This window comes from Mustela putorius, unplaced genomic scaffold, assembly GCF_011764305.1.
Source record: "Mustela putorius furo isolate JIRA1106 unplaced genomic scaffold, ASM1176430v1.1 tig00003871_pilon_pilon_pilon, whole genome shotgun sequence".
NCBI classification, from domain to species: domain Eukaryota; kingdom Metazoa; phylum Chordata; class Mammalia; order Carnivora; family Mustelidae; genus Mustela; species Mustela putorius.
Window position 1 is genome coordinate 12,168,085 of NW_025422023.1, and position 25,888 is coordinate 12,193,972.

A 25,888-nucleotide genomic window follows, 5' to 3' on the forward strand; every position below is an offset into this window, starting at 1 on the left:
ATGGATAAAGGAAGGAATCACAATATAGACAAATATAAAAATATTTGAACTACTCTGCTTGACACTGATTTGTCATGTAGTTTCAGTGCTACTTTTGTTTTCACTCAAAGTGCTTACTTCACTCAATTTTTGTGAATTTCTTGCGATCAGAGGATTTCACTGTCTGAGGGGACCTGCAACCACAGTGTTAAAGGCACAATGAAAGTTATTATAAATCTGAAAAATTTTGAACTAAATGAAAATGTCAAAATTTGTGTGATGCAATAAAAATAGTGCTGAGAGGGAAATTTATAGCTTTGAATGCATATACGAGAAAAGAAGTTCTAAAATCAATAATCTAAGCTTCTAAGGATACTAGAAAAAGAGCAAATTAAATCTAAAATAAGCAAAAAAAAATGTAAACAAGCAAAACCCTAAAAATTAAAGAAGTCAGTGAAAATGAAAATAGATAAGCAGTAAAGAAAGCCACCAAACCAAAGCTAGTTCCTTAAAAAAAAAATAAAAAAAAAAAATCGATGAGCCTCTAGCCAGGTAGCTAAGATAAAAAGAAGATACAAGTAATTAATATTAGAAATGAAAGAAAGCAGCACTACAGATCCCATGGACATTAAAAAGATAATAAAATAACAAGTCCATGTGCATAAATTGGTACCTGAGATAAAAAGAACCAATTCCTTGAAAGGGCACAATGTGCCAAAACTCACACAAGAAGAATTAGAAAATCTGTATAGGCCTTTATTATTTTTTTTAAAGATTTTATTTATTTATTTGACAGAGAGAAATCACAAGTAGATGGAGAGGCAGGCAGAGAGAGAGAGGGAAGCAGGCTCTCTGCTCGATCCCAGGACTCTGAGATCATGACCTGAGCCGAAGGCAGCGGCTTAACCCACTGAGCCACCCAGGCGCCCTGTATAGGCCTTTATTTACTAGAGAAATGAATCGATCATTAATAACCTTCCAAAATAGAAAGCATCAGGTCTGTGTGGGTTAACTGGTGAATTCTTTTTTTTTTTTTTTAAGATTTTTATTTTTATTTACTTGACAGAGAGAGACAAAGCAAGAGAGGGAACACAAGCAGGGGGAGTGGGAGAGGGAGAAGCAGGCTTCCCTCTGAGCAGGGAGCCCCATGCAGAGCTTCATCTGAGGACCCTGGGATCATGACCTGAGTCAAAGGCAGATGCTTAATGACTGAGCTATCCAGGTGCCCCTCACTGGTGAATTCTACCAAACATTTAAGGAAGAAATTATATCACTTCTCTATAATCTCTTTCAGAGACCAGAAGCAGAGAGAATATTTCCTAATCATTATAAGACCAGCATTGCCCTAATACCCAAACTAGACAACAATATTAAAAGAAAGCTCTATTGAACAATATCTCTCATTAACACAGATGGAAAAATCCTCAACAAAATATTAGCAAGTCAAATCCCACAATAGATTAAAAGAATCATATACTATGACCAAGTTAGATTTGTTTCAAGTATGCAAGGTTGGTCCCACATGCAAAAATCAGTTAATGAGTTGATCACACTAACAAGCTAGAAGACGAAAAGCCACATGGTCAAATCCATGAAAAGCATTTAACAAAAGCAAAAAAAGAAAAAAGCATTTAGCAAAACCCAACACCTATCCATGATAAAACACTCAGCAAACTAAGAATAGAGGGGAACTTCCTCAACGTGATAAAGAGCATCTAAAAAAAGCCTACACCTGACATCATAGTTAATGGTAAGAAACTCAGATTTTTTCCTCTAAGATCAAGAACAAGCGAAGGATGTTTTCTCTCACTACTCCTTTTCAACATAGTAATGGAAGTCCTAGCTAATGCAATAAGCCAAGAAGAGGAAATAAAAGGTATATAGATTGGAAAAGAAGAAATAAAGACATCATTTTTCCCAAGTGACATGATCGACTATGTAGAAAACCTGTTAATCAACAAAAAAATCTCCTGCAACTAATAAGCAATTATAAAAAGGTCGCAGAGTACAACATTAATATACAAAACTCAATCACGGGGCACCTGGGTGGTTCAGTGGGTTAACCCTCTGCCCTCTGCCTTAATGATCTCACAGACCTGGGATTGAGCCCTGCATTGGGGCTCCCTGCTCAGTGGGGAGCCTACTCCCCCCCCCACACCCCTACCTGTCTCTCTGCCTACTTATGATCTCTGTCTTTCAAATAAATAAATAAATAAAAAGTCAATCACTTTTCCTATATATCAACAATGAGTAAGTGGAACTTAAAGTTGAAAACACATTACCGTTTACATTAGTATCCCCCCAAATGAGATGCTTAGGTACAAATTTAACAAAATAGGTATAAGATCTATATGAGGAAAACTACAACATTCTGATTTTTTAAAATGCCAAAAAAAGAGATAGCCCATGTTTATGAATATTATCAAGATGTCAGTTCTTCCCAACTTAATCTGTAGATCCAACACAATTTCAGTCAAAATCCCAGCATTTACGAATATCAACAAATGAATTCTGAAGTGTATTTGGAGAGAAGAAAACCCAGTATTCAAACACAATGTTGAAGGAAAAGAATGAAGTTGGAGGACTGACAAAACTTCAAGTCTCACTGTAAAACTACATCAATCAATACGGTGTGGTACTGGTGAAAGGGTAGAAAAATAGATCCGTTCAACATAATAGGGACTCCATGAATAGATCCACATAAATACGGTCAACTGATCTTTTACAAAGGCTAAGGCTATGCAGTAGAGCAAAGACAGTCTTTAAACAAATGGTGCAGAAACAGCTGGACATCCACATGCAACAACATGGATCTAGTCACAGACCTTAAACTTCTCACAAAAATTAACTCAAAAAGGATCATAGACATAAATGTAAAATGCAAAACTATAAAACTTCTAGAGATGACATAAGAGGAAACCTAGAAGAGCTTAGGTATGGCAATGACATTTTAGATAAAACACCAATGACATGATTCATGAAAGTAATAATTTTTAAGCTGAACTTCTTTAAAATGAAAAAAAAAATTCTCTTCTGCTTAAGTCAATGTCAAGAGAATGAGAATACAAGCCACAGACTAGGAGAAATTTTTGCAAAAGCCCCATCTGATAAAGGACTGTTATCCAAAATACACAAAGAACACTTCAAATTCTCAAAACAACTTTAAAAAGTGAGCAACCTAATTTTTTAAATGGGCAAAAGACCTAAATGGACACCTCATCAAAGGAGATAGACAGATGCAGGTAAGCATATGATAGATTATTAACATCATATGTCATTAGGGAATTGCAAATTAAAATAACAATGATACTGTGCTATATACCTGACCCACCAAATGCTGGTAATGATGTATGCAACAGACACCATTCCTTGCTGGTGGGGATCCAAAATGATACAGCTTCTTTGGAAGAAAGTTTAGCACTTTCTCACAAAATTATACTTACTCTTACCATACAGTCAGCAGTATTTCTCACAGTTGAGGGGTTAAGAAGGGATGAACAGGCAGAGTATAAAGGATTTTGAGGGTAGTGAAACCATTCTGTAATCTACTACAGTGGTGGATGCATGCCGTCATACATCTGTGAAAACTCACAGAATGCACAACACCAAGAGTAAGCCCTAACGTCAGCTGTGGACTTCGGGTGTTAGTGATGTGTCATGTTAACAAACGTGCCACCCCAATGGGAGATGTTGATAGTGGGGGAGATTGTCTATGTGCATGGACAGAAGTATATGACAACTGTGTACTTCCTGCTAAATTTTAGAGTGAACCTGAATCTGCTCTAAAAAATAAACTTTATTGATTAAAAACATACAAAGCAACCTGAAAAAAATTAATTTATAAAAAGAAAATAAACTAGGCAATACAAGTATGTCTTCTCTTTCTTATGGGTAGTTGTAATGTTTCAATTCAAGTCCTCTTTTTTTTTAAAATATTTTATTTATTTATTTGACAGAGATCACAAGTAGGCAGAGAGGCAGGCAGAGAGAGAGGAGGAAGCAGGCTCCCCGCTGAGCAGAGAGCCCCATGTGGGGCTTGATCTCAGGACCCTGAGACCATGAGCTGAGCCGAGGGCAGAGGCTTAACCCACTGAGCCAACCAGGTGTCCCCCAAGTCCTCTTTTGACATTGTTTTCCAACCTAAGGTTAAGGAAAAATAACCTAATTTCCTTCTTAACTGACCTATCAACTTACTTACAGTGAACAGTTAGCACTGGTCCTTCATGAAAAGGTAAAGGGAAGTGGAGGTATAGGATGTCCAGAGGCAGTAAATAGGCATAATTCAAGAAGCTTCATTCAGTGCCTATACCACATCAAAGGCTACCAGCCAAATTCCTGTACCTACAGACTCCATGACTTTTCTTATGGTGTTGAAGAGGAAAGATTTGTTCAGTTTTATGTGAGGATCTCCCCTCAAACACACCTCAAAAAAAAAAAAAAAAAAAAAGGAGGGTGTGTATCTTCTTCATTTAGGAAATGACAGCTTGTAATAGAAAGTTATTTTTAGTCAACTGTTACACTTCCATGATTTATGTCACCTCTGACCTGCTTTCTGATAAAGCATGACTTCATTCATGGCTCTGGACATGACCTGTGTACACTGACCTGGCGTAAACCTGGAGTGTTAAGTCATTTCATTGGCACTTGCTGGAAGGAAGACTGACATCCCACTATAAGACTGTCTGCAGTGTAAAGCAGCTGCATTCCTAGTGAGACCTGAGTAAATTTATCCCACTATTTAGGTTCTGCAGTATTACTCATCTTTCTCATAAGAAGAGCGGTTTTTAGTCTGCAGCATTATCTGGTTTTTAATGGCCACTGAAATAACATGCGTGTGTGAATGGTTATTCATTTGTTTGTTTCCCTTCCTTTACTGGTTCATTCTTGGGGCTTAGAGTAGGCGTGCCTTTCTGGTCAGGTGACAGTTGACACTTTTTAGAAATAACACTTTAACATCTCCAAGTATAAGGAGTTAGATGCTCCATTTTTCATTTACCTTCTCATCTACTCAGAACCAATGAGGAATCAAGACATTGAATATTGATGTCCATGGCTTATGGACCTGTGTCAACTTGGCACAGAGGGCTTTTCCAGACATTTTCCTCTAAAGGCAAAGCTAGTGACTCTTTTTTTTCCCCAAACTCCACTTTGCTCCGTGGTGATTTAAAAATGGTGATTTTATTCTTTCACTATCTAAAAATGTTGCCACACAGTCCAAAACCTCCGTCATTAATACATAGAGGAAAATACAAATTCTGACATACCTGCTATTTTTCCTGCTCTTATATATTTAAAATATATGTACACATGTCCTAAAATTATTAAGCTCTTTTCTTTTAAAATATGTAGTTTCTTTTTCTTTTCTTTTTTTTTTTTTTTTTACTAGGGAGCTAAGTTATGTTTATTGCAGACCTTATTTCCTATACTCTGGAAGATGACACTCAAAAAAAAAAAAAAAAAAACCTTTCTGAAGTATTAAGATGCTCTATCATTTACCTTGCTCTGTTCCATTATCACAAACAGCATTTCACATTCTAATTGATATTGTCCCTTTATAAATCTCTATAATTCAAATCCTCATATTTATTACTCTGTGTTAAAGTTGATTCCCCCACCTCCTGCCCTACTTTAACAATCATTCCTTGTTTGCCTCTATAAAATTCTATAAAATTAAGTTCAAAAAATAAAATCTGCTTCTATAAATTATTATGCCCATATATGTTTCTACCTAGAATATTTTAAAGCCCTTAACAAAGTTTCCATTTTTGAGTCCCCTCTCTAAACTATGATGTATATACTCTTTGGTTAAGTCTTTTGTTATTTTTTGGAGTGTGTGTGTATGTGTATCTCTTGACTGTGTGTCCAGGGTTTGTAAGCTCTCAATTTAGTTAGACTTAATATGTTTTTATAGGAGATTCTTTTCCTGGGCATGTCTTGATGATTTTTACCTTGTCATGTGATGAAAATATGTGTCAGAGCACCATAGTGTAGCATGGGGCTTTTCTACTGGCTTGCATTCTTCTGTTTTGGATGAACTGGTAGTAGACAACCAACTATTCCGTTTTGGTTTCTACAACATAGAGGTTGCTAGGTGATTTTAATCCCTTGCAAAAAGAGGACAATAAACAACAACAAATTCCTGCTCTTTATATTGATGTATTCCATCTAGGAGATCTAGCAAATAAAAAATGATTTGAAACACTTTTTAACTGTGCAGTTCTATATAGACCACCCCGTACATCTCAGTAACATTGCACCAAATGTTTTTTAAATTATGCTGCTATTTCTTCCTTATAATTTTGCTTGTTCTTAAGACATCAACTGCTAAATAGCAATAGTTGAATACCAACTCCAGGAAATTTAATATACAAAAATCCAGCTTACTATGAACACAGTATTTTGGTGAAAAACTACCATGTCAAAATTTTATTATTTAGGTATCTATTTGGATTTCTCATCCATTTGTATGATTCTCCAGTCTTAAGTGTGATTGAAGCTTTTTATTCTAATGGTCTTATTTATTTAGGGAGAAATATATTTAAATTCTGTCATCTTGGTCATTACTTGAAGGTGTAACCTCATATTTTCATTTTTAAAAAATTTTTGATAATGCCATTAAGTATTTTTTAATTGTTATGTTTCATTTTGAAAATGAAAAAAAAAAAGCTTTCATCTTTAAGTTTTTATTCCTTTCCCTGAACTTCCTTCATGATATTGCTTGGTAGCTACTGCCAAAATTAATAGTTAACATTTTCTCCAGTAATGAGTAATAGATTTGCAAAGACTTAAACAATTGCTTAATGCTTTTTAAATCTGTATTTAAGAATTATACAAATAGCCAGAGCTGATATGCATCAGGTATACATGGGTGTAGCTATGCTGATAGTAATGGAAATATTTCCAAGGTAGCCAGAGAACTCTTCTCTTAAGATGCTGTGGCTCCCTCTGCATGACTCCCTGAACCTCCCTACAATCTTGTAAGTGAAATAGTAATATATGGCCTGTAGGTGGCCTCTAGCTCCTCCTTTATCCCTATGACCCATGTTTTGACATTCCAACTGTTAAAATATTTTTGTTACTACTCCTGTCCATGGCAAGAGAATCATCATTTATTTGTCTTAACTTGATGTTTACTAAGCTGTTTTTAAGAAGATCTTATGATAGAGTATTTTATATCTTCTTGACATTTCAGTTTTGCAAAATGAATAATTTGCTTTAACAGTCCTGGTAAGCGTAACTTCAGTTTTCCTATATGTTCTGAAATCTTTTCAATGTAATATTCCACTTTAAGGAACAGAATAAAATTAGAACCTTTGGAAAATTTGTGGAATTTTTCATTCTCCTTTCTTTGCCTTTTTTTTTAAATTTTTTTATTAATTTTTTATTTTTTATAAACATATATTTTTATCCCCAGGGGTACAGGTCTGTGAATCACCAGGTTTACACACTTCACAGCACTCACCAAAGCACATACCCTCCCCAATGTCCATAATCCCACCCCCTTCTCCCAAACCCCCTCCCCCCAGCAACCCATAAGTGACTTTTTGCCTTTTTATTAGAAATAAAATTTAATGAAGTTTCCTTGTTTAAATTTTTAGAATGCAAAATGTAGAAGTATTATAACTGAAGCAATATTGGTTTTTACAAATAGTAACAAATCAAATTTTGGCAATTTTATATATAGCATAAAGTTTTATTTTATATGACTTGCCAACTCATCAAGCATTAGAATTTTTCTCATTGATCCTTTGCTGTTTGTATTGATCTTATTAATGTAATGGCTTTAAACCTTAACTCATATAGCCCATAAGACTATAGCATTTTTACATGAAGATATTCTTCGGGCTTTTGAATAATTTATATCATAATTAATGATTTAAAAATTTATTCTTTTACTTCCCATCTGTCCTAAAGAAATAGGAAGATGGGGTTAATATACACCTAATAATTTTCCTAAAGAGTAAGGAGAATGGACTCACTTAAAAAGTATCTAGGTTAACGTATATTTGAAACAGTTTTTCAAAAAGCACTTACAGTCAACCAAGTTATTGATCCTCAGTCTGTGGCTGTTATAAATGGATGTAATTAGCAGCTCACTCTAAATGAACCATGGTAGTGGCTTCATTACTCTGAAAAATGCATTATGTTACTTTGTAACATGAAGTTGCCAAATCTAAAGGAATAGAATATACATTGTATATCTTGGAATAGAATCTACATGTAGAAATTTCTTTGGAGGGGCGCCTGGGTGGCTCAGTGGGTTAAGCCGCTGCCTTCAGCTCAGGTCATGATCTCAGAGTCCTGGGATCGAGCCCCGCATCGGGCTCTCTGCTCAGCGGGGGGCCTGCTTCCTCCTCTCTCTCTCTCTCTCTCTCTCTCTCTCTGCCTGCTTGTGATCTCTGTCAAATAAATAAATAAAATCTTAAAAAAAATTTTCTTTGGAATCAATAGTGAGCATTGTGACTATTGCATACAGTTAAATATTATGATTTAAGAATTATTTATTATAAAGTTTTAATATCCTGTAAATGTTTTTAAATTGGATAATTCTACCGATATAATTTTGCTCATTTTTTACACTTTATTCACTTTGCAATAACCCATTTTTTATATTTGTATTTGTTTCGCCCTTATCAAACTAGGCAGCATCTAAGCCATAGAATCATAAAGCCCAAACCTGATTTGGAACAGAGATAATACACTTTAATATTTTATAGATTTCTCTCGTCCTCAGTTTCCTTAAGTGACTGGCTCAAGATCATGAAGTTATGGAGTATTAATGTCAGAATTAGAACCTGAGATGGATCTATACTTTGGTTCTTTCTTCCACCTATCTACTTCCTTAGTTTGTTTATGGGTTTGTGAGAGTTAGGGGAGAGAAGTTTCTTTTGAGATTCAGCTTACAACCTACCTCCCGGTAGAATTCTTGTCTTGCAGCAAACCATGTAAATACAATGGCCAATTCCCAAAGTCCCTTGCATAAAGAAAAAAGGAAAGGATGGATGAATAATTAAAATAAGGACACACTCTTTTCTTTACCTCTTTCCTCTCTTCACTACATGGAATTTCTAGACAGACTGCCCCAAATGCTTGGACACTAGGATTGGCAATTCTGTTTTAGAAAATTGTCTTTCCTATTTTAGTGGATGAAGAATAAACCGTATCTACTGCTGGCTTTTTAGAATTAAGATATTGGGCACACCTCTATCTGTTTATTATAGTGTGTTCTCTGACCAAAGAAATCAAGTATTAGCAAGTATCAGAATGTCATAGAAATGTTTTCATTTCAGATGTAAGAATTTGTATGTGGGTTTTTTTTTCTGATTTTCATTCTGTGTTTTCTTCTAATGTGGGTTCTTTTATACCTGTCCCTCTACATTCCTGTGTTTGATTCTTAAATAATTTCTTTTTGCCGTGGAAATGCTGTGCCAAACAATTTCCAACTGCTGCCTAATACTTTGTGTTTGGCAGTTGTAGTTCCATAAAAAGTGTTGATTAGAAACAACCTTGTTTGGTGTATATTTGTTTTTAGCTTAGTGGAATTTGTTCCGTAAATGCTTACTGAATTTTTCCTCACCACTTTGTCTCTGTTAGGAAGTTCAGGGAGTAAATATGCATGAGGACTTCCTTAGGTTTTCTTCTTAGAATTTTAACTGCTGTAGTGATTTTTTTTTTAAAAGCATTAACAGGATAGCCCTTGCTGCCAAGAAGCTGACATTCTGAAATAGCACTTCCCTTTGGGCACCATACAGTTGGGATCATTACTTGCAGAAAAAGTGCATGGGAGAGGCTTTGGGGAGGGGGCATGGAGGAGGAAAACCATTTTATGGGCATATCCTGCTGAGGTCAGTAACCTGCTGTTCAGTGAACTCGGGTCTGACCCCATTTGGACCTGGAGGAGGATCATTTCAAGCAGGGAAGCAGCTGAGGCAGCATCACAACAGAAGGAAGAACCTATTGCTGGAAGCTTTGAAGAGACTTGGCAAAGGATGGCAAGAAGCACAGAAAGGAAAGAAAGGACTGGATCCAGCAGGATCAACATAGTTTGTGATGAAAGTATTAATAACTTTTGATCAATGGTTGAAAGGAGAATGCATTTAAGGCCCCAAAGAAACATTTCTATACATCATGCATGTTTATAGGTAGAATAACTGGTTTACAGAGGAAAGTTTTATTTTGATTTTGAGATTAAAGTGTCTACTTCTAGGGTTTGAAATACAGAATAGTTTACCTTTCACCAAAATGAAATGTTTTCTTTACTGTATCTCTTACCAGCTGGTGACGTTGTGAAATATGGTAGGTAAGAGCATAAGCTCCAGCAGCCTGCCACCTACAAAGTGTGTGCTAAGGGACATGGCTGAGAATATGATAATAATTTGAAGGTTAAATGACTAAGCATGCATTCGATAAATTGTAGCAATTTTTATTGTCATTGTTTTTTTTCATCTACACTCTGGAAAATATTATAGAAAATAGATACTGTCTTTTGAAAACAATGGCAGTGAGTAGATGATGTAGATTAAATATACCAGAATAGATTTTAATTTAGGAAACAAAGAAAACTCTGTCCTGGAACCACATTATCCTCAGCAAGATTACAACGTTGACCTTGAGGTTTATTTCGTTCAATTAAAAATGTAGATATGTGTGTGGGAGTGAGAACATTCAAATGTATTCATTGGCTTTCTCTCTTAGACTTTTTTTTTTCTTTTTTTCCCTCTATGGCTCTTATTTTAACCTCTGTCTCCAGCCATTACCCTTTGTGTTTATTCTCTTGTGCCTTCTGGGTGATTTTTTTTGTATAATCTCAGTGTATTAGGTCAGAGGGAAAACTCAGTGTGTAAGCTGACTGACAGTGTTTTGCATTTTCTTTGAGAATGTTTACCATAGCATCCTAAATAGTATTAAACTTTTCTTTCAAAACAGGTAACCAGTCGTCACTGCATTGATTTCTGAATGTTACTCTTTTGGAAATTTTCCAAAACTGAACAAAGCCAGGATCATTGACCATTAAGGAACTGTGTTGTAACAATAGACTTGTGGTCTCTTATGGGTGTACATTCTAATTGTTGGGATTTTTTTTTTTTTAAGGGGGCTATTTGGGGCATAGAAAACTGGAACTTCATGTTCTCCTTGATAGTTTGCCAGCTGGTTTTCAGCCAACCAGATAACTGCTTGTAGCAACATTCATTTCTGTAGGCCTCTTGATCTTGTGCCAGCCCTTAGAGGGCAGTACCACTCAGCCTGCTCACACCATTCTGAACCAAGGGCACTGCTGTCCCAAATGCCTCAAACTATAGATAAAAATCTGATACCACCTCAAGGGACTTACAGCTCAAGTTCTGATAAACCTCTGAGTGTAAAGCATGTATTATTTTACTATTTAAGTTCTACATTAGTATTTTAAAGAGAAAACAGGAAGGCAAATGTGTAGTCTGTTGCTCTGTATTTCTCAGTGATTGGCCCCTAAGTAAATCCAGCCTTAAGGAAACTAAACATGCCCAGGCAAAAGCCCTCTTCTAGGCTTACCAATGCTTCTTTGATGCTTTCTAAAAGCACAAGGTATTTTTATTGTCTCCAACCCTGACCTCCCATCTGATAATTATTTAATTGGATTACATAGATTCTCAAGTCCATCACATCAACAATTTATTTTGTCACTTCAAATTTCTTTCTAGAATTATCTCTGATTAATACCATTATTTTTCTTTGCAGCCAAGCTCAAATCTTTACTTCTACAATTCTTTCTTTTTCTCCCTATACCTACAGTACTACTAATATCCACTCCTTTCCCAATCAGTAGTTATTCCCTGCTTGATCATTTTATTTTCTCTGCCATCCTCTTGTTCAGACTCCTCACTTTATATCTGAACTACTGCAATAAGCCAGTATTTTGAATGTAATAAGTTGTAACAGCTAAATCTTTTACTACTCCATACCCATGAGAATGGCTTTAAAAAAAAAAAAGTCAGGCAATAGCAAGTATTGATGAGGATGAAGAAAAATTGGAACCCTCATACACTGCTGATGGGAATGTAAAATGGCACAGTCATTCACTTTGCAGAACAGCTTAGCAGTTCCTTGAAAGGGTAAAGACAGAATTATTGTATGACCCAGCATTTGCACTCCCAAAAGAATTAAAAATGTATGTACACACAAAACTTACAGTGGATACCCATGTTCAAAGCAGCATTATTCACAATAGGCTAAAGATAGAAGCAAGGCAAGTGTCCATCGACAGATGAATAGACAGACAAAATGTGGTATGTACGTGTAATGGAATACCCTTCAAAAGGGACAAAATTCTGACATGTGCCACAACATGGACAAATCTTGAAGACATTGGGCTAAGTGAAACAAGTCAGACACAAAAGGACAGGTATTACATGATTCTGTTTATATGAGATACCTAGAATTGTCCATAGAGACTGAAAATAGAATTGTATTTGCCAGGAGCTTGGGAAAGGGGAGACTGGGGAGTTATTGGTTAATGGTGGTGGAGTTTGAGTTTTGGAAGATAAAAAATTCCTAGATGGTCATGCTAGTGATGATTGCACAACAATAAGACTGCTTAATGCATAGAACTCTACATTTAAAATACGGTTAAGATGCTAAATTTTTTGTTGCTCTATTTTACCACAATATAAAAAGACTTGTAAATGAAAGTTCATAGGAGCATTATTTCTAATAGCTAAAAAATAGAAATAACCCAGATATCCATCATGAATAAAGTATGATCTATCTATATGGTGGAATATTAGTTGGCCATAAGAAGGAATGAAGTACTGATTCACAACAAAACATAGATGAACCTTGAAAACACTATGCTAAGCGAAAGAAACCAGACACAAAAAAGTCAAATTTTGCATGATTTCATTAATTTGAAATATTTAGAATGAGCATATGCATAGAAACAGAAGGGGGGTTAGTTGGAAGAGGGATGAAAGAGCACTGACTCCTGCTGGGTGATGGATTTATTTTTGGAGTGATTAAACTTTTCTGGAATTTCATAGTGGCAATAATGGCATAACCTTTTGTGCCACGGAATTGTATACTTTAAAATAATTAATTTGATGGTGTGTGAATTATATCTCAATTTTTAAAAACCCTAAGTGTGAGTACATAACTCTGGCAATGCTGTGTTTCTAAAGAAACAGCATGTTGCTGGTCTTGACCTACTATTTGTAGTTATGGAACTTTGAGAAAATGAAGTGACCTCCCTTCTTTCTCTGTAAAATAGGGATAACAATAACTGCCTCACCAGATGTTTGTGTTAAATGAGATAACATACGTAATACATCAAGCATTATCAGTGCCTGGCATTTACTAAGAACCCAGTAAATTTACTAAGGCCCCTTGGAACATGAACCTTCAGTAGTTCTCAATACTATTCCAGATGCAATTTTCAGATATTTCAGAAAATGACCTAACTTCTTTAGCCAGTTATCGCTAGTTTGTAAATTCTAGCTCAGATCTGCCTCTCCAAATTCTTCTAATGCTCCTTTTCAGAAATCCATCAGTCAGAGTGGGCTCTTCAGTCTCTCTCAACTTGCTACACATATTGTATATTGTTACACATATTCTAACAGCTGTGTCTTTGAGAATGCTTCCTCCCTGTTCCTGTCTTTCTCTGACTTTCATCCTGCCCTTGGGACTCAGAAGCATTCAACTTTCTCCCTTATTTCAGTTCATGGTCATCTCTACATTCTGAGCACCCAAGATTCTCACTACATCTTTGACTAATGAAGCCTTACTTTGGTTATATTTTTGAAGTATATGTCTTGTCATGGATGGAACTGGAAGGGATTGTGCTAAGTGAACTATATCAAGCAGAGAAAGACAGTGATCATAGGGATTCACTCACATATGGAACATAAGGGATAGCACAAAGGACCACAGGGGAAGGGAGGGAAAACTGAATGGGAAGAAATCAGAGAGAGAGACAAACCATGAGAGACTCTAGACTCTGGGAACCAAACTGAAGGTTACAGAAGGGAGAGGGGTCAGCGATGGGGTAACCAGGTAATCAGGTGATGGGTATTAAGGAGGGCACATGTGATGATGAGCACTGGGTATAATATACAGCTAATGATGCACTGTATGCTGGTTAAGTGAACATAATCAAAAAAATAAAAAGAACTACAGGTACACATTCAGCAATCCTAAATGTTTATGTAAATAATCTTGTAACTTTGGATGCTTTAGATAAATTGGATTAAGGATGTTAAGTATCACATAGTGTAGAGAGGTTGGATTTGGCAAAGCCGTGTCATCGGCGTAAATTTCCAAAGCAAAGTCTAGGCATAGAAATGTGTTGTGGACCCAAGGAGATTTCAGAAGTAACACAAATAAGAAATGGGAGATGGTTGTATCTTATTCTAACGTAACTTTTGAAAGTAATGACTGAGGCTGACCAAACTCTGCAGTCTGCTAACATATGAAATGTATTATCTGCCTTGTTGAAACAGCATTTTCAAGTGGACAGATCTTAATTGCATGTATAGTGATTACTAAGAAGGGTCAGCAGAAAGGGAATTAAACAATAGTAATAATTTTTTTAAAAGTATGTGTCTTATTAGGTGATCAGATTAAAATGTGTATTCAATCTTTTGAACTAAATTAAAGTCCCTGAGCACAGGGACCACATGTTATAATGTTCTATGTTTACCATCGCACTGAGCACATTGCCTTGATACAGTATATTCTGAATAAACATTTGCTGTTTACAAGTTAAGTTAGTGCTGCATCTCAACAAGTACAAGGCCTTAATTTAATGATTAAGCCTCATTCCTGGATGCACCCTAGAATTACCTGGGGAATAAGGATTCATTTTTAGCCCAACAAATCAGAATCTCTCAGCATGAGGCCTCAGCTTCCCACCCAGATAATACTATTACAACCAAGGTTGAGATCCACTGGATTCAACAGATGAAGTAATATAACCCAGTGGGTCCCAAGTCTAACTGATAATCACTGTCAAGCTATGAGGATTGCTGATTGGGCAGAGAAGCTTTGGGCATTGCAAAATTTTCTCTACAAATATTAGTGTTATATTATGGTGCATTTGGGAATTGTCATTGCTTTGAGAACGATCCCCAAACCCTGAATTTTTTAATAGTCAGTGGTGTAATTGGACATATCCAGTTATGGGCATCTGTACTATTTTAAGCTTTACATGATAGTTTTCATACCAGATGTATGTCTTGTTCATTTGTGCTAACTTAAAAATGTTTAAATTCTTTTCTTTTCCAGGCTGGCCAACATCATCATCAAACCCTCTCAAGATTGTCTACTTGCCCCTGCTCCTGTTGAGTTACCACACTTGGAAGCAGGAGATGGGCTCAGCAGCAGCCAACAGGCCATGATCCAGGAGGAGCAGTAAGGGATAGAGCTGCTGGTAAGATGTTGGGGACAGTTGGTGCTTGGTTTCCCAGAAGTATAAATTTATTCCTAATTTAATGGTCAATTTTTCTTCTAACTTTCAACTTTAATAAATTACTCTGTACTCTCTCAAGTACCTTAATTATCTATGCTTAGGGCACATGGGTTAGATCTTAAGATCTATAAATGTCCCAGAATTTTGTGCTAACCGGATGGTTGGATGGATGAATGTGTATCTACATTGTTTTCTTGAGAAAAGGAAGATTTTCATCAGATTCTCAGTGTCTTTGAATTTTTCAGAAAAGAACAGAGCCATGCAAATATAACTGTAAGAATGGAGAAATGTGATACCTATAACCACTTGTCACAGTATTTCTCCTCTCCATTTTTATCTCACTTGTGGCCACTTTGTCTCATTTGTTGAAGATGAAAAAAGAAGTGATTATTTGTGGTTATTTGCTGATCAGAAAAGTGAGAGCACCTACTGAGCCTAGGCAGCCAGTTTTCATGATGATTTGGCCCCATAGAACCATTAGAGAACTAAAGTATACAATGACAGATTTCAGGAAACCCTATGTAATTTTTTACATGATATTTTCTGAAAATATGAGGTACTGACAGGGAGATACCAAGTACTTTTTCATCTACAGTTGACGTTAATAAAGATCAGTTTGTTCTAAATGCTCTTTACCGACAGACTAATGAGTGTCCCAACCTAAGGGTTATTTATCAGACCATTAACATTTATATAGATGAACAGAAGTGGGGAACTGATATCTGATACTGTTTTCCAAATATTCAAGATGGACACCAGAATGAATTCTATGTATACTTTTGCCTGTACTTCAAGTCAATTAAAATTATGGGGGCATTGTTGGAAAGCAAATGGAGGCTAGATTAAAAAAAAGAAGAAGTCTTTTTATTTTTTTCCCTTTTATAACTCTTTTAGCAGAGTTCAGCTTCAGCTTCACTGAATCTTGTTTATACATTCAGCGTAACAGATCTTCTAAAAGGTCTGTGTAGCTGTAATCTCTGCCCTCACTCTAGATGCTTGAGGATATAAGTATCCACTTTGCCACTTGATACTTCTTAGGGACTGACCTGCTCCTGAGAAATCCTTCCCAGTGTGTCCTCAGTTAAACTCCCATGATTCCTAGATGTTGCCATTTTCAAGACATAAGGCAACTAACATCTGCCTAGATTACCTCTCCACCCTGGGAATTTTAAATCACTCTGTAAGGGAAAGAGAACTCAGCACTACTAACTCTCAGAATGAAAATTTTCCCCTTGCATGCTAATATTTTTAGAGTATTCATTGTCACTGAAAATAGACTTCCTCTTTCCCCTCTCATGCTGGAAAATCTTAGGTAATTATGAATAAAGCATTCTTTGCTTTTCCCCTCCTCCCGTAATGGATGCTTTACCTCTTGCTGTGAGGACTGTGGCTACTCATTCTGTACTTGACCTTTATATGAGAACTGAGATGTATTTTGAAGATGGAATTTTTACAATAACATTAGTCAGAATTTTTCTCTTCTTAGAGATGAAGTGTAGGAAAGGAAAGAAGTGCAAAGTCTAGGGAAAATGTAAGAGAAATTACTAACAAGGAAAGAAGAAATTAGAGTATTAACTATTTGTTAGAGAGAGACTGAAAGAATTATTTCACAAGTAACTCCCAGAGGAGTTCTTCCCTCATATCCAAAAAAGAATGTTATCTTGTGTTTAACTTTTTACAGTTGGATAAGCTCAACTTCGGAGATATTTTCAGTGATAAATAAACCTAGGACTTGTTTTTAATAATATTTATTATCTTTGTGTTTGTGGTGAAATTATTTAACCTCTTCAAGCCTTGTTTTATTTGGCAAGGAGGAAAATAGGTCTTAAGTAACAATAATGGGGTTATATACATATATGATATATATGTACATGTATGGATAATATGTACAGGGCCTGGCACAACTTAATTCTAAATCTTTATTAGAATTTGTTTATTATTATGATTTTGAGTATTATTAATGTTGCTTTGAGTTTTTAAACAATAAATTCAACCAAGGATTATTTCTTGAGTGCCTATTAAGTACTAGGTACTCTTTAGGACCCAAAGTACATTACTAAGCAAAAACATTTCTGTACTTGTTTAGCTTAAAATCTAGAGTGACAGACAGATATAAAGAAGATAAATAAATAAAAATGTATAGTGCATTAAATACCAAGAAGTGCTAAGCATAAAAAATTTAAGACAGAAAAAGAAAATTGGAAGTGTGGTGAGGTAGTAATTAAAAATAAAGTAGTCCAAAAAATAAATAAATAAAAATAAAGTAGTCAAGAAAGACCTCATGAGAAGATTAATTTTGATTAAAACCTAAAAAAAAAAAAAAAATGCAAATACACCATAAAGTCATATGGTGAAAAATAGGTAGAGGAGAATGCCACAAAGACCTAGAGGTGTAAAAAGTGATTCAAACAGAGTCAGAGGATCTTATACAGCTAAGTCGTATACCATCTGTAAATATGTACACATATACCAAAGAAAGTGATACAGATAAGAACTTTGGAAGTTCAAGGAATAGCAAGGTCCTTCTAGACTAAAACAGTTAGAGGAGGACTTCTCAAGGGATGCAGAGGAAGATGGCAGATGGTGGCCTGGATCTTGATGGCTAGGAAGAAATTGGATAGTTGGCAGAAGGGTACAGACTTCCAGTTATAAGATGCATAAGGTCTGGGTGCCTGGGTGGCTCAGTGGGTTAAAGCCTCTGCCTTCAGCTCAGGTCATGATCTCAGGGTCCTGGGATAGAGCCCCACATTGGGCTCTCTGCTCAGCAAGGAGCCTGCTTCCTCTTCTCTCTCTGCCTGCCTCTCTGCCTACTTGTGATCTCTCTCTGTCAAATAAATAAATAAAATCTTTAAAAAAAAAAAAAGATGCATAAGGTCTGAGAATCAAATGTATGGCATGGTGACTATAGTTAATAACTATATCAACTAGTTAGTTGATAACTAAATTTCAGTTGTGTAATTGAAATTTGCTAAGAGAGTGGAAGTGTTCTCACACACACAAAGAATGGTAAAACTGTGAGGTGATGAATATGTTCATTAACTTGATGGGGGGAATCCTTTCATGATTTCTATGGAGAGCAAATCATCACATTGTGCAGTTTAAATATCTTACAGTTTTACTGGTCGATTATACCTCAGTAACACTGAAAGAAAACCTCCAAAGAAAAAGTTCTAATTAAAGTTAATTTTTATATGTTATGGTTCCATAGTCTTTGCACTGTCAGCCATAAAAGCAATAACAACAACAACAAAACAAACAGGGAATGATATCCTAGTGGAGAAGGGGAAGAAAAACAGCATGAGATGGAGAGAAGTAAGGATGTTGGTGTTGAGGGCAGGTGGGCAAGGCAAAGGGCGAGAGGGGTAGGCAGAGGGAGGCTACCTTGTATCGGGATGGCAGGTGGTGGGAGAGAACATAGAAAAGCAGGCGAGGCCAAAGTTTGTAAAGCTCTTAGGCCAGGCTAATGATGATTACATGCCATTATACAAATACTGAGAAGCAATGGAAGCAGGTGAGTCTTTAAAGAGATGCATTCAGGTCATTAGCAATATTATTTTGACAAGTTTAGGTGGGTATGGAGGAAGTGGTTTAAGTGATTTAGGATTGAAGTTGAGAACATGGGTTATGATGTTAGAGGTAAGATTGAAAAAGATTTGATAGGGGAAATTCAGAGGATTTATTCACTAATTGCAAATCGAAGATAAGAGTAAAAGTTTTCAGGTTTTAAATGACCAATGAAGTGTTGGCATTAAAGAAAATAGGGAAGTAGGGGCATATCATGAGTTTGAATTCATGGTGATGGAGGTGAGACAATGCAGGGTAGGTATCCTTAAGACTACTAAGGATAAAGTTCATGTAATGTTTGACAGAGTGAGTTGAGTTGCTAAGAGGAATTTTTCACTGTGCATTGAAATCTATGTAAATATCAACCTAGTACAAAATTTTAAGAGAATATGCCTATCAAAACATTGTATTTTTATACCAGGTTGGAATAACAGAGAATCGTAAAAGTATTGCCCCAAAATGGGCCATTAGACATCACCTTCGTCCAGTTGGCTAATTTTATGGCAGACTAAAGGGTACCCAGACCTAATACATGACTTTCTAAAGGTCATATCATTAGCTATTGGCAAAACCTGTTCTATTCCCAGGTGTCCTTACTGAGACCTACTGCCCCTCCATGTCATCTCTAAGAAGTGTTAGTGCTTTGTATTTTGCTTCTTGTTTGTGGAGAAAAGAGAAGATTTGGATTTGCCCTTTAGAACTCTCTTGTAGCCATTCTTCTGATTATTATGTACATTCTCACCCTTTCTCATGAACCAGACCTTACTCATTTACAAGCTTCACTCTTCTAGCCTTAGTCATTTTCTTCCACCTATGGTCATTGTTGATGTATCCTGATTAAAGAATAAGTCATCCTTCTATTTCATCAATAGTTTGAGACAGAACAGTTTTTTCGAGTATTGTATTTTTTCTGTTTGTCTTTCAGAAGAAAAATGGCTTTTCTTATCTCAAATTTAAATCCCCACATAGACTTTAAAATGAAGACTCCAAATGTCCTTTCTTGCAGACCAGTCTTATGAACTAAATTCCATCGTCATTATTCTAACAAACCCGATTGATTTGATCCTTTGTCACAGGACTTCAAAACAAAAATAAATCCTAGAGGTCATCTGAGGCAGTGCTCTTCAAACTATTATCCTCCTAGCCATCTGTCACTTAAAGTTTTCTTCTTTTTGATAAAATGCAATTATTTAGCAGTGTGCAGAAGGGAAAATGTTTACTTTTTCATTTACAATGGTGCTACAGATCTTTCTTTATGTTTCTTTACTCTCTCCATTACATATCTACATTGTGCTACAAGTCATGGCTGAACTGTATGAAAGCTGTATCTTGTGTATATTTTAAGGCTCAGATTGGTCTCATTGTCTCCATGACCCAAGAGACTGAGTTATAGAAGACTATTGACAATCTTATGGGATTCTGAGAACTTTGGCAATCCTTGAATTCACAAATAACATTGTAGCGTTTTTTTTTTGCATTAATGCCTATCCACCTGTGACCTATGCTATGAGTTTAGAATAAGTAAGCCATGCTAAAATAGATTACACACTATGAAAACTATTTTCACCATTCTTGTTTCAGTTTCCCCATCAAACAGTGAAGTATCAGTAGTCTCCATTGATCTCACAGGGTATTTTAAGCAGAAATGAAAGTCTTATGAAAACACTTTATATTCTGGAAGAAAGTTGTAATGCAAATGAAGGCATTAGAAATGTTTACCCATTTTTACAGGTGTTAATCTGACCAAAGCTTTTTCTCAAAATGTGAAATAATGTGGTCAATAGTCTCCCCTTATGAAGGACTGGAGGAGGGATGTTTCAAGATGCCCAGTGGATGCCTGAAACTGTGGATAGTACCCTATATATACTGTTTTTTCCCCTATACATGCATACCTCTGATGAAGTTTAACTTACAGAAACAGGAGGAGGTTAAGAACAACAACTAAAAACAGAACAACTATAACAGTATACTCTAATTAAAGTTCCACGAATGTGCCCTCTCTCTCACCTTTTCTCTCTCCTCTCCATCAAAATACCTCTTTTTTTAATAATGATGTGAGAAGAGAAAATGCCTACATGATGAAATGAAGTGAGATGAATGGCCTAGGCAGTGTGACATGGCACCTTCTGACCATGTGTCAGAAAGAGGATCATCTGCTTCTGGATGGTGGATGACCACAGATGACCAAAATTGCAGAAAGCAAAAACAAGTGGGCGGGAGGCAGGGGCTACTGTAGTGTGTTATCTTGGCTATTTTAGTGTTGAGAAGATTGGGAGAATAACTAATGGGTTTCTTGGATAATCTGTGACCATTTAGTTAACATTGTATATGTTTATTGCACTTTTCTAATTCCTAGAGGCATATATAGTCCTTGAGTTTTCCTAGGAGTCTTAGAGGGACTTTAAGAAACAAACTAATAAACAAAAAACCTTGGCCATCTTCTCAAGATCTTGAATCCTCCTCCGTACTTACACGTGTGTACACACATGTGCTTTCTTAAATCCTCCTAGCCAGCTTGCTTCCTACTTTATTGCTACTATTGAACTTACTGGGCACGAACTTCTGCTTCTCTTTTCCACTCCTATCCTCAAATCCAGCTTATCCATATTGCCTCTCTTCAGAATTTTCTCATTTTTTCCATGAATTATTTTTTAACTGTTCCCTCTGGTATTCTTTTTGTTCCTGTTGGTCAATTGAAAGTGTCCCAGTGTGCTTACTCTTAAATGCAAATCTAACCATGTATTCTCCTTCTTAATATGCTTTGATGAATACCCATTGTTAAACTTTCCTAAAGCAATAGAAGCTTCCCCCTCCCCACCCCACAAAATTTTTATAATTACAATGGAGTTCATCTGGTCAGTGCAGAAATAGATGCAATGTGGCAACTCTTAGGGTCACCTACTCACCCCTCTTTAACCAGGGTGGCCCTGAACAATTCTATGAACCCTTGATACCTAAAGTCCTCAGTTTGGAAAACCATTGGCCTACAGAAAACAGATCAAACTGTATGCTTGATATCCCTATCTGGCTCTTAATTACTCTTCAACTTCCAGGTCACCGTATTGTCCCTCAGATTCCATGAGGTAATTATTTCTAACTCTTTATAGGTCTTGAACCTAACATATTTCACACATTGAAGCCTTTGTACTGGCAATTTCTTGCCTCTGCCTTTTCCATAAAGACCCAACTCAGGTTTCTCATCAGCAGGGCCTCATATTTATGACACTTGCGTTCCTCAAACCCCACACTTACTGTAGTCACATGTGCCTGTTTCTCTACAAACTCAAATCCCTAAGGCAAAGGCCATGTCTCATCTTCTTATTCCTAATATTTTGCACAGCATCTGGCTACATAGTAGGCATTCAATGCCACTCTCAAAACCATTCACTTTGTGATTTTTTCATATCTTTTTTTTTTCTTTGTCCTCTCCAGTCCTTATTAAAATAGTTAAAACACTTGTTTTAATAGTTTTAATAGTTAAAACACTTGTTCCATTTGGGGATGGAGATGGGGGGAGGTAAGGAACTGTGGCAGGTGAGTAGTTGGAACTTCAGCTGTCTAGGCATAGCAATATCATATACCAAGTTAACATTATTTCAGAGCTTGAACCCCACACATACTCAGTTGTAACTAACACTTGTATATGTAACATTTGCTACCAAAATGTTTTGTTCCTGCAGTATTCTACCCAAATTAAATTTATTGCCCCTGGGATTTGTGGTTTTTGTTGGCTCTTTTGGGAGACTTTAGGGATGTATTCAGTGTTCTAATTCCAGTAGTATTGATAAACATAAATGCTTCACGGCAGGGAGAGAGATTTGAAAGGTGCTGCAGATGATATTTAATGTCTACTGGATGATAATTTTAATGAATAATACTCAAGACCTTGTTTAGCAAAACATGAATTTGGAAAATTGTTTGAAAATACCAGAAAGTTTAGTTGATAATTGTGTTCTCTAGCAGTTTTTGTTTTGTTCTGTTTTTTAGTCTCAGGGAGGAGGAGAAAAGTGATCAGTGTACTTCAGAACATAGGCTCTTTGGGAAGCCATGTTTGGCATTGTTGTCCAGGTGCTTTATGGTATTAAGAGGGCTGGAAATGTGTGCAACCTTGCAGGGCTCTATCAATATGCTGGATCTCTAGAGAGCATTTTTGGAAATATTTCTGAGCTCCAGGTTCCCTAACCAAATAGTAAAGTGATTACTAGAATTCACAGCTTTTCTAGATTATGAGAAGTCCTAGAAGAGAGTGAGTAAACTTCTTGATTAAAATGCAGCATTGAACACCTGAATATATTAAATGTATTTCACTTAGAACAAAACAAATGGATAACTTTTTGTCATATATACTGAAAGTATAAAACCAGGTGTTCTCAAAGAGGTTTTATTTCTGGGTACCATGGTGGCTCAGTAAATGTCTGTGCAGGTTATGATCCCAGAATCCTGGGATTGAGGCCAGCATCTGATTCCTTGCTCAAAGGGAAACCTGCTTCTCCCTTTCCCACTTCCCTTCCTCGTCTTCCCTCTCACCTTATCTCTCTGTCAAATAATAAATTAAAAATCTTTAAAAAAAGATTTTATTTCTCTTGTGCAATTTCATACTTTCTTAAGGTATAATGTAGTAGTTTTCTTTGTTTAATTTGTACTTTAGTTGTTCCCTTCTCATTTCAAAGATGGGTCACTTTTTTAGACATTTTAAAAATTGAGATTACTTTGATGCTCATTGCACTAGCAAGTCTTCCTGGAGTAGCAAAGTAGTGAAGTATATCTGAATGAATGTCTGGCATATAGTTAAGTATTTAATACTTTCTGATTGAGTGATAGGATTATCATCCTACAGGAAGGAGGATGACTTCATATCAAAATATTTTTTTAAAAATTGTAGTTTTTATTAATGATGTAGAAGATACTTTACTTCATTACATGGGTCAGACAACTGGGATTTATCATAAAATGCCTACTTTCAGATCTAGTTGTCTGGTCACAGGTCACTGTAGTCCTGGGGCACACTAGCTTCCTTGCCTGCGAGTACATGCCATTTCCTCACACTCAAGTGGCAGCATACTTTTTTTTTTCCTACACCAGCAGCTGATAAACCAGATCTCTTCCATCTTTAATTTGCTAATGTGATTGTATAAATCATTGTTCAAGATTCTAAAGATTTTATGTATTTATTTGATAGAGAGAGTGATAGAGCACAAGCAGGGGGAGAAGCAGAGGGAGAGGGAGAAGCAGGCTCCCCGCTAAGCAGGGAACCAGAGGCAGGGCTCAATCCCAGAACCCTGGGATCATGACCTGAGCCAAAGGCAGGCGCTTAACCAGCTGAGCCACCCAGGCACCCCAGTGTTAAATATTTTAACATTTAATTTATTAAATTCCATTTTGTTATTTTTAGTTTCTCTTTTAAGCCTGTGTAAATTTATGAAATTTATTTCCATTCCATGTATTGTTTATAAACACACACTGCTCTCATTTCCTCTATAGGTTTTGTAAAGATGACTTCTTTGTTATTACTGGTTAAAATGTTGATATAATTTCTTTTTTTAAGTGGATAATCATTAAGAGAACAAGTCATATGTTTTTAATTAAAATCTTACCTAAAATTTAGAAGAACTCTTACTTGTTAGGTCCTCCTTCTTCTCTATTCTTAACTTTCTCCTCTGGAAAATGGAGGCATCGGATATCTTACTTTATAGGAGAAAAGGATTTACTTTCTTGATATAACACCATCCTTTTAAAACATTAAAAGTTAGGTTATATTTATAACTAGCAGCATAATCGATGGCTCCCACAGACTGGAGGCAGCTGGAGAAGGATGAGATGTACTCTGCTCACCCCTCACCCCCACCTTGTCCTCCTTCCCTAAACAAAGGGCAGATACGGGATTGGCAAGGCCTTACTGGAGTCATTTTAAGGAATTTATTCAGTGAGTTGGACACAGTGATGAATCATGAGCCTAAGGATGTACTAGAAAGTAGGTTTGAACATGTCCAAGCAACTTGCTCAGTTCTGAATGTGTGATTCCTTTTGCCTTTACTTAGAGATGTTCCATGGGTTGTGCATAGAATGCATTTTTCATCTTATTTTCCATATAACCAATTTATCAGGAATAGCAGGTAAATACACCTGATAATAAATCATAGAAACCGGAGAATGTTTGGCCTAAGATAAGAATATGAGGGTTAGAATGATACAACAAGCACAACTGGCATTGATATGAAGAACTGTGATTTGGGGGCACATGGGGGGCTCAGTGGGTTAAGCCTCTGCCTTCGGCTCAGGTCATGATCTCAGGGTCCTGGGATCAAGCCCCGCATCAGGTTCTCTGCTCATCAGGGAGCCTGCTTCTTCCCCCCGCCCCCCGCCCGCCTCTCTGTGTACTTGTGATCTCTGTCAAATAAATAAATAAAATCTTAAAAAAAAAAACAAAACTGTGATTTGTTTTTAGAGGATATTAGAACTGATACATATAAGCTTTATACTTCATGATTGTTTCCCTAAGCCTCAGTTCATCCATTATTTCTATTTGGAAGAACTCCTTCAAGAGTTTTGTTTGTCAACCTAGGAAGAGGTATATTTATGTATTAAAAAAATCTGCTAATTCCCTATTCTTTATATGTTCAGTTAACCACTATCTAATTACCTTTTTATTTAATTCTCATTTACTCCCTTCTACTTTTTTTTTTTTTTTTTTTTTTTTTAGATTTTGTCTATTTATTTGACAGACAGATTACATGTAGGCAGAGAGGCAGGCAGAGAGAGAGGAGGAAGCAGGCTCCCTGCTGAGCAGAGAGCCCGATGCGGGGCTTGATCCCAGGACCCTGAGATCATGACCTGAGCCGAAGGCAAAGGCTTAACCCACTGAGCCACCCAGGCGCCCCTCCCTTCTACTTTTTAACTGGTTTTCATTTT

General features: G+C 36.3%; 1 protein-coding gene across 2 annotated transcripts in view; it reads left to right on the top strand.

Annotated features, from left to right (window-relative positions):
* Positions 1 to 25,888, top strand: part of TET2 (tet methylcytosine dioxygenase 2) — a 137,825-nt gene that overhangs the window by 25,689 nt on the left and 86,248 nt on the right. For both annotated transcript variants that reach the window (XM_045067079.1, XM_004748137.3), the window contains exon 2: positions 15,232 to 15,376. The gene's annotated coding sequence lies outside the window, so the exon portion shown is untranslated. The remainder of the gene's footprint in view (positions 1 to 15,231; positions 15,377 to 25,888) is intronic.